The sequence below is a fragment of the Netta rufina genome (assembly GCF_964035555.1).
Source record: "Netta rufina genome assembly, chromosome: 2".
Classification (NCBI taxonomy): Eukaryota; Metazoa; Chordata; class Aves; order Anseriformes; family Anatidae; genus Netta; species Netta rufina.
Window position 1 is genome coordinate 140,649,962 of NC_140124.1, and position 14,669 is coordinate 140,664,630.

Here is a 14,669-nt window from a genome sequence, read left to right on the forward strand (position 1 = left end):
GAGCCTTGTGCAGACGCCAGCTGAGCAGTGAGGGTCAGGAGACAGTAGTAGAGCAGCAGCACTGTGGCAGAAGAGGCACCCGTGGGAAACAACAATGCAACATGCAACTGAGCTCCCAGCGGTCATGATGCCTGGGCTCAGAAACAGTGAGAGAAAAAAAAAAAAAAAAAGAAAGAAAGAAAAAAAAAAAAAAAAAAAACAGGTCCAGGCAGTTAAAATATTTATTTGTTAAAGAACCAGGGATTTTTTTTAATTGCACTGATATTTTAACCCCAGACACAGATTAGCAGCCATCTCTTTGGTTCATTTTTCCAAGAAAAGGGCAGAAGTTTCTTCAATTTCTACCAGCCCAGCTATGTATATGGCATCACTTACTGCACTGACTTTATATTTTTCCAGGACCAAGTATAGAAGCCTCTGAAGAGATCAGCAGCTGGGGAACATTTTGGATATCCAAATTCCTAATGACCCCAGAGTAGTATTCCCAAACCTCTTGGCAGTTCCAAATTTCATGCCAAAAGTTGCAGGCATCTGTCTTACATTTTGAACATTTGTCATCAATATTCTTATTTAATTTAAACATCCGCTTAGGGGGGTCACGTATTCTCAGTGAATAAAATTAGCTGCATGTAACCAATCTGTGAATTTGAGTTTAATCATAGAGCTCCGGTCTGGTTACAGATGTCTTTGTCCAAGGACTGTAGTTTACTACCGAATGCCTTCCCCATTAGCTTTGGGATTATCAAGCAAGGATTTATACCGTGTAGAAGCCTTTTTCCTTTCTAAATACATAACTGAATGCTCTCACTGGGGGGATTAAATTCAGGCTCTCCAAAAGACCTACAGCTGGTTATCTCCTTTAGCAATGACTTTGCAATCCACACTAAGGTGAGGGGCAGGGCATGGTCTCACTGCCTCAGGAACACAGCAAATATCAAATTGCCAATGAAAGTCACAATTCAGTTCCTGCTCCCTGTTGCTCCTAGGGGGAGGAACAAGCTTGCCACCACCTAGTTTTCTGTATCAGTTTATTACCAGCTCCTACCCTGTCAGTTGCATTGCCTGAAGCTTTGGGGATGATAAGTCGAAGCCCCACCAGCTCTCACTCCTCTGTGTCTGCCTCTGCTGTTTCGTTTGCTTGTGGTGCCTGTTCAGTGCCCTGCACAGGTGCAAGAAGGAGCTTCTGGAAGGTGACAGGTTGCCTCTCTCTTAAATGTCATTGTTAGGACATGATAATTGGTCCCAAACTCCTCAAATCTTTCTTTGTATCATAAACATCCTGCACAGATGTGATTCTTAGCTCTTCATATAGCAGAAGATAATTAATTCATCACTGCAGTTCAATTTAGCAGAATTATAGCTTTGATGTGACAGTAATGGCGGTATGCTAGCAGTACATAAACTACAAACATTTTAATTAATATTCTTATCTGTAGCATATCAACATTCCAAAGGAAAATGTTGAAACGGGTTCTGATATAAAGCCTCTTCTCTCCATCCTGGCATAAATAGTGTGTACAAATTTGTACAACATTTAGCCCATAGCGTATGTAAGCAATCATAGATTATAGCCTGTTCTGCAGAAGAAACTGCAGTCCATAAACTAGACTTTCCCACTGCCATCATTAGATCTAGAACCAATCCTCCCCAAGGTAGAAGTTTCTCATGTAACCCCTCAAGCTGGTGCATGGTCCCCACATCTACAGTCTAGGAATAAGCACATTGATTTACATGTAAAACCAGCTAATTTTGATGTTACAGTCAATCAATAAGAGTTAAGGATGAAATGAATCTGAGACCTCTTTGCTCTGATGATACATACAGATTTTCTTTCACTGAAAGACATTGGATCCTTCAGTCAATACTGAGTTTCCCTGGGTAGCTACACAATCACATTCATCTTTGAGTATTAGGATGGCTCGTGGCCTCAGACAGCTCCAAGCAGCACTGTGAAGGTCTTGTGTACAAACCTGAGTCCAAATAGCATCGTGAATATTCGCTGTATGTTTTTCTGGAACCCTTTGTGTTTAAAAACAATATATCTTTGTTTTGTCTTTTGTTTCAAACATCTTTGAAATACTGAAAAGAGGCAAAAATGTGAATCCCCATTTCAGGGGATTTTTCTGAATAATGCCTGGAATTAATTAAGGTTTCTGTTGCGATAGTAAGTTCACACAGAAGTAGAAATCAAGGGTCATGAAAATTATTTTGCTAAGGGATCCATGAGGAGCCAAATGACTGATGTTCATGAGCTGTGGAACTAACTAATTCTCCTTCAGGTAAGCCCGAAATACCTTCCAAGAGACATACTCATCAGCTATTCATTAACATCACCAGACCAAATTTTTGGAGTGTTTGTACACTCTGGTTACAGTGGATTGAATTCAGTTCTGGCTTTTACACTATCCGTATTAAAAAACTCACAGGAGTGAGTTACTCAATACAGCACACAGACACCTGGGGGCCAGAGGAACACATACAGTATTTAATCTTCCTTGGTCGTTATTGTCTGACAGAATAGCACAGAGATGTAATTCAGGGTATTGGATGTAGGCCTCCATCCTCACTGAGGCTGACAGGAGGGGTGGTTTTCTCTGGTGCATCTTTCACAACGACCATGCTGAGAGGAACTGGAGCTGCAGTGGGAGATGCTATCTTTCTGCAGCCTTGTAATCAGATCGCAGTGGCTGCTTCAGACCCAAAGGCCAGAATTTACTTCCCTCAACATACTCTTTGGGAGCTGTCTCTGGCACTTCTGCCACCAGTGCCTGGTAGGTGCCTGGAGTTTTGCACCACATATGTGCTCTGCCAAGCTGTGACACGTCTCATAGCCATATGCTGCCAGGGTGCCCAAACCAGGCATTTCATTTCCCATCTGCATTTCCCTGCTCCATGCTCAGGCACTGCCTGATCACACCTCACCCACCCATGAAATCCTCCTCTCTTGTCCCAGCAGATGGACCACATGGACCACATCACCTGCGACATGGGGTTCTGCAGTGCAGAAACCCTGTCTGCTCAACTGGATGTAGCCCAGACTTTTCTATCTCCACCGTCTGGTACTCCGGGGCACATCTGTGTTTCCTCTCCATGCTGTTCCACTTTCTATCAATGTACTAAATATTCATTAGCATAAAGCCTGGACCCTGCAGCCTTTTATATTTCACTAGCTGTCTCCCTGCTGAGATTAAGCCAGTCCTGTTATATTTTTCCTCCTTTGCCTCTGCCAGCTTCATCTGACTGTGACTCACAAACACAAATAAAAACAGAAGATGGATTTGATGTTCTCTCCAGACTTCAGGGTGAGAATGCCTGCAACTCTACTATTGCATATGAAAGACACTGTTGCTGTTTTTGGGGACGGAAGAAAGGAAATGCCTCAAGAATCACTTTTCCTAATTCTGTGACTCCAGAAGAGACGGATGTCACCAAGATATTTTTTTTTTGAGGCATAAGAATTAATTTGTACCTTTCTCTGTTTTGTTTGTTTGTTTGTTTGTTTGTTTGTTTTTCTATTGTCTGAAGTATATGTTGGAGCTGGGATTTGAGGCTGATTGCTAAAATGCCTGAATTGTCTGTCTCCTTTTGCTACTGAATGTGACATGGACCACAGCCTGGAGGGGGGACATAAGCACTGGGCAGAACAGGCAGCAGCCACCGGTAGCTTATCCCTACCTGCTGGCCACAGTACCTTCCCCAGAGAGGCTGCTCTCTGTTTCTGCTCTGACAGAGGCACAGGGGAGCAGGAACAACAGTGACAGTAACAGGGAACTGCAGGTACCAGGAGTAACAGTGACCATGTTTTGCCATCTCCCTGTGGAGGTATAAAATCATCTAGTTGCCAGAGGATCTGTAAGAGGCACAGCCAGTGAGGGTGTGCACCCTCTTTCCCCTTCCCAAGCTATTTTACGGACATGCAAGCTTCTTGGACAAGAAGCAGAAACTTGGTGAAGCAAAAAGAGATAAAAGGAGCAAGAGCTAAAGAGCAAAGCAAAGACCTAGAGCCTCCTGAACAAATGGAGCTGTGAGCATCAGCCTGGAGGACATGAGCCAGTGCAGCTCAGAAACATCCAAGGCACGGGGCTGGAGACATGCCCCATCCTGCAGGACACCAAGAAGCTTTATTATTTTGTTCATTATTTTGTTCTGTAATAAAAACTGCTTCAGGGATTGGAGGTCTGCTGGTATGCTGGCTTCACAAAAAGTCTGGGGCAGCTTCACTTCAAACTTCTTGCCAGTTTGAGTCCCATCTCGGCATTCAGCAGGGAATTGAAAAGCTGGATATGTTTCTGTTGTCTAGATTTATGTCAGTTAAGAAAAGCTGGGATAATTTAAAAAGCTGGAAAATAATGTCAGCTGTTTTAAAAGAGCCCAGTGGACCTGGGGATTAGTACTTGTGGGGTTTGTGGTCTGGACAGGGCCTGTATCTGTTCTCTTTAATGTCATTCTCACGGTTGCTAGGACAGCACTGGACTTCCAGAGAGTTTTCAGGCAATCTCAGTAGTCTTCCCATTCCTGCCAAAAACTAGTCTCAGAATTAATAACTTTTGTCTCTCAGCTGTTGAGTTTCCTTTTAAAGCTCCTAGCCCAAAAATATATTCATTTTTGTTAGCTGTACTAGTGACTTGGACAAGCAAACCCTAAGCACAGTTTGTATGCCCCTGGCTAAGGAAGGTATTTGGCTCTGCATGAATTCTGTAATCCTTTTGAATTTAATTATTTGTGCTCTAATCTCCACTAAAGACCCCATAGCCACAGGACTATAGCAGCATCCTCAAATCATAATAACATCCCCAACCCAAAGCCCTAGGTTCTCCTATAAAGCAGGCAACAAGCACAGGTATCTATGAAGCATTGCTTTGGGGAGATCCTGTCCATATAAGTGAAACTTGCTAAAGGCAAGGATATGCCCCAGATCACTTGTTCTGCCCTGCAGTATCTCCTGCAAGGAGCCTTCAACTCTTCTCTGAAAGTCAGTGCTGGCAAAGTCATTCGGACCTCAGCCCGTGGTCCTTCTCATCTTGCAAAGTGCAGCTGCTCCTTCTGCTGGTTCCAGTTAGTGCTTAAAGGGAGGAGCTGAGCTCTGGTCTCCTACACCCTGGCAGAGGGAATGCTTTCTTTGGCCGGGTGAGATGATACGATGAGCAGGGGCAGCCTGGAAGGGAGGCTACAGATGTAGCCTGGCCTGGCCTGCAGGTCCTCGTGCACCTTTGCATGAAAAAGAGGCCTTGCTGCTCCTTGGCAGGGCCATGCAGACACCCCTCAGCAAGCCTTTAGCCATGGGCAAGTGGAATCAGTCACAAAATGTCAATTCCTGGTGGGATATGTAGTTTCTGCAGGAATGTTGTGCGAATTTTGACTTTGGTCCTAGGTATTCAACTGGGATTCAAGCAGAATTTGTCATGTCCCTGGTGTGGTGTTACTCTCTTTAAGATTAAATTCCTCAAGCTGCCTTCTCTTTTCTGAAACCAAGAGCCATAACTAATTCTCAGGTTCTCTGATCTGTAGGTACTTTGTATGCAAAGAAATGTGAATGTGATGCAGTAATAGAGTGCTTTATGTCACTGTTGCCCTTTTTAGTTTACAATAGCAAAGAGTGAGGTGCAAAGGCCTGTACATACCACACAGTGATGTAATTTTCACACTGGGATATATCTTACAAAACATGGCATGAGTTTCCATGACACAGATTAAATTTTTAGTGGATAAACCCAAGCATTAAGTAAGGGGAAATAGCTAATTGTGTGAGAGGACCGGAGAAAGCATTGCAGCCAAAGGTTGTGTGATTTGTCCTGTCACTCCTCATATATTTACTTAGTTATGAGCACTTTTGTTGCCTGTCTGAAGCTACTTTACAGAAAACTCTGAGAAGAAGCTTTGCAGATGAGATATGAGCGAGGGCAGATGATGCACAGTCAGAGCAGGGAGCATAGAAGTTATACCAAAGAGGCATGTAGAAGAGGCCAACATTATGAGAAAAAGATCAGGGTCAGCTGTATTAAAGATCCAGATAAACTGAGGACGATGAAGCATGAGGTAAGGTCTGAGGCTGCTCTGACAGATAGCGCCGGCACAAGCAGGGGCAGAAGCTGCACTTAAAGCAGTTTGTGACAGGATTGGAAAAAAAGCTCCAGATAGTGCCTGCGAACAGAGCTGTCACTGCTCTTTGAGAGGAAAAGGTGATGAGGTGATAACTGCAGCATCAGTGAAGTCAAAGAGCTGCTTTCTAAAAGCAGAGGGATTAGCTATAGCTTTATTAAAAGGAGAGATAAACGTGAAAATGGCAAAGAAAAAAAAATCCCTATTTTGTCTATTTTAAAGGAAGGCTGCAGGATTGCATTAGCACACGCACACATACACACACCATCTGCTGTTTTGTCCTCATGGCCCAGCTTCCTGACCTGGCCTGGTTCAAGCCTGCCACAACCTCCCTGCTCCGGCTGCCACTGGCCTTCCTCAGCCCAGTGACTCACTGCAGGCTCTGCCCCAGCTCCGGCCACTGCTGTTCCTCGGTGTGAGAGCTCCTTGCAAATTAAAAGGCTTCCTGCTGAAGATTTAATCCTGATCAATCTCAGTCTCCTCTGAACAGCATGCTTTTTTTTTTTTTTTTTTTTTTTTCTAGATTACCTATATCAGATCAATTGTATTTGTTATTCAAAGCTGTGTGCCAGATGATTTAGGGAGGTGATTGTCAGACCATCCACATCTTTTCTTTTAGATCAGATCCTTGCTTATAAAGCAATAGTTAATGTCTCTTATTATCCATAGAAGTACTCAGATGATTTTATTTAGTCACATCAATCAATGATTATTTTGAGTTGTCAAGGCTTTTCTCCAGACAACCAGAAAAACTTCTTAAAAATATACTATTGTTCGGTTTTCATTAGGGGAGTAAGCCTGTAAAAAGCAGAATTTTTAATGGATAATTGGTGGAGGTTTAAGAAAGCATTCCAAATGGATTTTATGATCAGGTGCTTCTTTATAGCCTTATATTCACTGAGGGTAACAGATTCAATTTGAAGGGGGATGTGAAGGTCACTGCAATGTCGAACCACTCTGGAATGAAGGATTGACATAAAGGTTCAGCCATAAAATGGTAGCTACAACTTACTGAAATACTTTTAATGCAGCATGGTTTACTAAGAGCCATGAATGAAACAGTTTATATCCATTCCTCAACAAAGCTGGAGGCAATATCCTAGAGATGGGTTATAAAAGGTAATTACAATTTTTCTTGGAAATTTTCTATTCCTACTTTGCAAACCTTTGAGGTAATCATAAATGTCTGGTTTAATGAAAGTTGAATAGTGCTCAGTCTGAGATTTGAAGTTCACTTTGTGCTCTGCATAGGAGTTCATTAAAAATTGTCTGACTGCTCTCTTGGGACTCTCTCCTCAGCTGGTGGAAATTGGTGTAGCTCCACATGCTTCAGGATCTGTCTTCTCTTCTCCTCTTATGTGTAACCAGCCTCTTAAACTAATGAACAGAGATCTCAGTTTCATGCCACAGTTAGAAAGGGAAAGAAGATAAGATGAACTCATATAACAGCCTTGAGCCTCAGTTGTTTTATTATTTAGTATATCAGAAACAGAACTACAGCACTTCATATGGACTAAGGGTAGGTCCAGGTGGGGGCAAGCAGTCAATTTCACCACAAAACAAGGAACATCATGTTTAATAATTTGTACTGTGGTACCACTGGAGGTGAAGTCTATTGCATTAGCAGGGGGCTGGATAGAGAAACAGAAGGGGCCTGAATAAATGTAGAAGATGCTTCATCATTTCTGGGGTGTGGGATGAGCCAGAGCCCAAAGGGTGGCTGTAATGGGATTTACACCCCCCACACAAAAGAGCTCCTCTTCTTCAAACCCTTTACCCCTCAAGCATCTGTTCATGTTATTCATGTTTTGTTCAGGTGTCAGTACTGCACTGTTCCCTCTGGAACATGAGCAAGCAGGCTGAGAGCAGACACTTGCTTCTGCCTAATAAAAAGTCTTCTGCCTGGGGACAGTGTCTGCCCTGACAGCCACCCTGCAGGGATGGTGGGAGTGCCTGGAGCAAGACCTCAGGGGCTTTAAAAGGTAGCAGCAAAAATATCTATGGTCTACTCAGACTGTGCCCATGAAGGAAACCTGGACAAGGATAGTTTATAAATGGTTTTGTTTTGACTAAATTTGATATCCATGAAATTTAACTGGTTAGAAATGTACTTACATGCCAACTCACTGATTGTTTAAGACCAGAAACAAATAATTCTGCTACATATAGCAATTAATAGCCTTTTAATAGCCTTCAGTGCTGGTTTTCAGGAAATAATGTTGTACTATTAACATTCCTGTAAAACCATTAGTCCTAAATGCATGTAATTGATGGCGGTACTAATGTTTGCAAAATGAACTGAGGCTGATTTATAAGTCTGATAATAAAATAGTTCAGTAAAGGGCTTTGATCTAATAGCTGTGAAAACAGCACACACACCTTAAAGATTATCCTTGCAGATATCCATCCTCCTTTCAACTTTTACTAGCTTCAGACAAAACGATTTGGAAAGGAAGAATCCCAGCTAAATACATCTTGATGGAGATGACCATTGATCAGTTGCACTCTATTTTCCTTCCAAATGTGAACATCCAGTAGTACACTTGGGACATTTTCAGTGCTACTTTATTCAATGCTATTGATTGAGATGAAAGAACATAAACACCTTGCCTGTTTTCTTAACTAATAGAAATGGTCAAACGTTTTACCTACCCTGCACACACTGAAGTCTAGCAAACTAGCTCCACCAGCATGATCTTTCTCCTGCAAACAAGTACTTAAACCTACAGTATTGTCCATGGTAAATCCTCATCTCCTTTGTACTGTTGCATCCATTCATTTTTTCAGCTTTTATTTCCTTCTCTCCCTTCTTTATATAAATTGAAATTTAAAAATAAAAAATCATTCAATATAAACTCAGGTTTTCCATAGTATTGAAATGGTTTATTTTGTTCACTAAATAAATATTTTCAAGTAGTTTCAGTTATGCTTAATAAAATCAAAAGATTGCTTTCATAAAGCTGGTGAGAGGTAATATTCTTCCCATATATGGCTCAGTATTTACAGCGCTTTGCTAATAGTCTCTCCTCTGTTTTCTAGGACTAGGCCTTGATAGTGCACTACAAGATTTTATGGGCTGGTTGTCTTAATCCCTCTGGATGAAGATATTCTCCTTTGCATAAATAATAATTCTTTTTTTGTAGCCATTCAGTATGTTGACTGTCTTGGCACCTTCTTCAGTCACTATATGCCATAGCTTTTTCTTTCTCATCCAGGCATTGTGTAAGCAATTTAGAGTGGAAAAAGGCGTAGGAGAAGAGCTCCTTCTCTGTAAAGCTCCTAATCCAGCAGGTAGGACACCCACATGGAGAGAGGGAGACCTTGGAACAACCCCCTGCACTGAATCAAGCAGAAGGAGGACGGGAAGTTGGATCTCTCACAACCCACGTGCATGCTATTAACTACTGGGCTGGAGAGGATGAGAAGAGGGAAAGGGGAAGCTGGCAGCACTGCATGCTCCCACTGCTCCTGTGCATTCAGCTTCTGAAACCAAAATAGCTGTTCTGGAAAAGCTGATGTTAACAACTTCCCTTCCCTTCCCTTCCCTTCCCTTCCCTTCCCTTCCCTTCCCTTCCCTTCCCTTCCCTTCCCTTCCCTTCCCTTCCCTTCCCTTCCCTTCCCTTCCCTTCCCTTCCCTTCCCTTCCCTTCCCTTCCCTTCCCTTCCCTTCCCTTCCCTTCCCTTCCCTTCCCTTCCCTTCCCTTCCCTTCCCTTCCCTTCCCTCTATCTTTCTCTTTCTATGTAACTTGATTTTATAAATTAATCAGACCAAATAAACCCTGTGTGTTTTTTTTTTGTTTGTTTGTTTGTTTTTGTTTTTGTTTTTGTTTTTTTGCAGAAAATGAACTTTTATGAACTCAAAAATAGTAATTGTCCTTCTACATGGATGGTCTTAGTTAGTTAGTAGCTTTGCTGAAAAACTAGAAATTAGGCCTCTATGTATCCGCCTGATAGAATTAGTTCTTGAGAAAACTGGAATGGGAATTACTTCATTTTAATTGCATAACTTTAAAGTTATGTAGTATGGTACCAGTCCTTATAATTTATGTGTGTAACAGGCACATATCACATTGTAGGTTGTATTAACTGCTGATTGCTTTTTTCTGCCCTGACTGAAAATATTGCTAACAAGAATCCAATTCCATTTCGTTGCACAGTGAAATTGCTATTCACCATGCAAAAATTGCCTTCAAAAAAACCCTTTGGATTTGTCATCACCATTTGAGTGATGGTACCGGGAAGAATACTTCATGGTCGAGGTGACTCCAGCCAGGAGGAGGGCTGAGTAAACTCTGCAGGCCACTCGCAGGCTGGATGTTCACTCTGTGCACGGCTCCACAGTCATTAATAACATATCTGTGCACGGCTGAATCACCCACCCATATAAATCTGCTGTGGACCAGGTCTGCATTTCTGTCAAATTAGCCGGAGCAGAGGCCGTGGTGTTTACGCAGGCTGTGTGCTGGCTGCTGGCATGCTGCCAGCTGTGGGAAGACAAAGCCGCGCTGGAGCTGGCACCGGCTCCCAGCAGCCCCAGCACACACTATCTGATCTGGCCCGAGCTCTGCTGAGACCAAGGCACCCTTTCAGAAATTTCTGAACGTATCTGACCGCGCAAAATGAGCCTGTGCTGGCTGGGAACTTGGACTCGTGTGCCCTCAGCAGCGTTAGTCTGGCTGGAGGGCCTGCGGGGCTGGGGCGGACCCTCAGGCCTGTGCTGGGTCCAGGCCTGCAGTGAGGCATGCTGAGTCCTCTGAGCTTGTCCATCTCCTTCTCCTTCTCATAGAAGTGGGGGCCATGCTGTCATTCTAAATGCTATAAAGGCAAATTCTTTAAGGCTGGCCAGGACCGTCAGTCTTGAGTTGCACAGAGTGTGGTGGTGCAAATATAATCAAGAAAATGCACATGTAAGGTTAAAAACAAGGAAGCCAAGCAAAGAGCAAGAAACTATTTCTCTAACAAAAAATCTAATAAGTTTTAACTTCATATCAGTGACCTTGCCATAGCCTATGCATTCTTAGTGACAGGGTAAAACGCTGTGCAATGCCTCCCCATGAAGCACTTTTATTTTCTCTTCATTAGTAACTTCAGTGAGAAAGGGCTACTGCTCCCAAGATTTACTTTTGCTTAAATCTGAGTGGTAAAATTCAACGTTTTCTGCTGGAACCGTTCTGTATACAACCTGTCCATTAGTCACCTAATACATTTTTTATCACTTCATAGTTCATTTTCTTCCTTTGACCTTTGAGGATTCCCAAGGAATTCTAAAACCCATTAGTATCTATGAACACTCACAGTAAATCCATAAATGATTGCTTAATGGTCATTGCTAATCAGAATTAAGCAATCTTGGCATAGCTCAAGCTTTTGTATGGTATTATTTTTTTTTTGTGGTACACACATTTTTTCTTTATTTATTTGTAGTAGTTATTTTAAGTATCAGATGATAAAATAAATGTGTATTTCTGAGAAAAAGCCAATAAAATACTGTATGCATCAAGTGCTGAAGCCACAAATGCATTTAATGGGGGGTAGGGGGTGGGGGGGAATGACTGCAGTTTTACAAATGATAGAGGGACTGTTTAAGAGCATCACAGGGAGCTTACATAACTTTGATAGGGGTGGATGCAGGATCTCAAAGCAACAGATAATAGTGGTTAGAGCAGTAAAAGATGAACTTCAAAAGGTTTGATTTCTTGTAGATAAACCTCCCAGTGTTCGGATGTTTATCTGCTGCTTATCTAATCCGGATGGTTTAGGGCTGTTGGAAGTCTCATAAGAGGTCACAAAATTCCCTGGTACCTTCACTTCCAGGTAGGCTAGAAATGAAGTGAGAATGCACACACTTGCAGTATTTTGGCACTTTTGCTTTTATTGCCCACTACAGCCTTGAAGTACTGAGGTGAGAGCAAATTAAAAGTAGCAGACCAAACACAGCCCCATCAGGTCTCTGCACTGGACATTGTGCAAAAATAATGGCACAGACAGTTTTGCCTGCCTCAGCGAACTTACCATGTACAAAGGAAATGAAGGAGGGCTACACTGCACAAATAGAATGGACAGGTGTTGATTTACAAATGTTCTGGAGTTTTCCCTTTATTTTTGCAGTAAAGTGCAACATCTTTTTATTATTATTATTATTATTATTTTATATTTTTAAATTTTTAAATTTTAAACACAAGCAGAAAGTATGAGTGATGCAAAGTCCTGAGACAGTTCAAGACCTCTGATGATTTCAACAGACACTTCATTATCCCATCTCTAGATGACAGCAAAGTTATGTATGTGAAATGCATATGTTGGAATACCAAGACACTGATCTGTTTCAGTGCAACCTGTTTCTAATATGAGTATCTATGTGTGATACCTGTTTAACCTGCCCAAGCAGCGAAATCACAACTCTTTGGAATTTATTGCTAGACTCAGAATTGCTGGTTGTTCCTTTATAGCTCCATCCCCTCATATCATGTGAGCATGGGAGACTCAACTCCGTTTTGAAGATGTAAATTTCCCATTCTAATGACTACAGAGGTACAAATTTAAAAAAAATAAATAAAAAAAAAAAAGAGAAAGAGAGAGAGAGAGAAAAATTAATTTTTAAAAAATCCAGCTTTTATTATTTTTAAAAATTTAAGTTCTTAAAGCCAAACGTTAATTTTCAAGGCTTGATTCATGACTGTGAATGTCTAACACTGGAAGCGTTGGCCTCGTTATTCATGATTCATTGGGAAATTACAGAGCTGTAAATAGATTTTGCTTAGTTTTTATTTTTAAATAGTTGCATTTCCATTGTGCGCCAAATAAATCTCAGCTCTTATGCAAGATAAATGGTATTGGAAATGGGAACTGATAAATTGAGGTTATCTGCTGTTAGGTGTCTTGGAGGAAAGGCAACTGAATTCAACATAAGAATTGCTTGAGCCAGAAGCGAAAGTCATGGTCTAAACATCTGAGGCTGATGATTTTTTGGCTGCCTTGCTCAGTGTCTTTGTCACGTGTTGTGATCCACTCTTGGTTTGGGGGAGCAGTGAGAGAGCACCGAGGCTGCCTGATGTTGCTGGGTGTTGTCACGCTCTGCCATCAGTCATTGCCAGGTTCCTCATCCAAAGCCCAGCGAGATCCAGTGAGAGCTTTCCAACTATCTCCATGGTGTCAGAGCAGCCCCTGCATGCCCAGAATATGCCATTTGCCAAAGGCTGGGCTCTGCTCTGCTTAGCCCTTCTACAGAAAATATTTGCTTTTCTCTCCTGTATGGAATAGTTTTAAAAACAGAAATTTCCAAATATTTTACGTATACATAATTCAACAATTTGAAAGACATGCTGTTAGATGAGCGCCTGCATTTGCCTGGCTAATCAATTAGCCAGTGATGTATTTAAGCTAGATTGCTTTCACCACTTATCAAATGTGTTCTGTTTTCCATCTGCATAGATGTGATGAAAAAGGGTTCTTGCTTTCAGTTTTATTTCTTACAGGAATCCAGTCCCAGTTATCATGCACTATCATGCCATTGGGTTTGACTTGAGGACATGAGCTGACCGTGAACCGCAGTGAGATCCCTTGGAAAACAGCAATGCAGCACACTGAAAAAAAGCCCTCATTTAAGGTCACGGTCTCTGAGGTGCAAACCAGCACAGGAAATACAGCACCTTGAAGATTGGGCCCTTAGCAAGGAGCAGCCGGGGAAAATATTTTATTAGTACTTTAGCTGACTGATTTTGTTTCAAGAGACCATAGCAGAAACAAACAGAATAATTGAGGAAATTACAATAATAAACCCTTTTCTGAAATGGTATTTAAATACTGACAGCTGATGAAATGAGTCCAGAAACATGCATAAAACAAGAAAGGAAGAAAAAGAAAAACATGTTCTTGTTCATGAACATTGAGCAACTTGGCCCACACCAGCCTCCATTTGGCCTTATTTCAGCAGGAAATTTTTTAGTAAATCATAAATTCCTTCCCAAAATATACACTGTGCTAGTTTAAAAACAATCAATCATTCATTTAGAAATTGAGGACGAGTTTGCGGAGACGGCTGTCTCATTTTCAAGTAACTAGTCAGAGATGGCAGTGGGACTCCTGCCTGCAGAGCAGACTTGGTGCCCGCAGTCTGGACCACACCACCGAGATGGGGCAGATGCACTGGGAGGAGGAGGGAGATGTGCTGGAGCAGCAGGGCCCGATGCTGATGGTGCTGCCAGGGCAGTGTCAGGAGCACCTTGCATTGCCTTGGGGCAAATGGTTGGCTACCCATGAGTTGTTCCCATCTCCCATGGATGGCGTCTCATCTGTCTTACACAGGCAAAGAGTTTGCAGCAGATGGGCTTTGGATCGCACCCTGTGTGTTCACCTTCCGTGGCACCCATGGGAGCACACATGGAGTGTTTCAGTGAGGTCAATGCAGTTGATACCAGATGTAAAATTTACAAGCATAGGGCTTTTAGGGCAGGGCTGGAAAGAGTCAGCTGGTGTGGCTCAGGGGTGGTGGAGAAGGGCCTGGAGAATTGCTTGGGATGTCTTTAGAGCTTCTGGAAGAATGTGTGCCTTATTTAAGAGCTATTCCCTAAT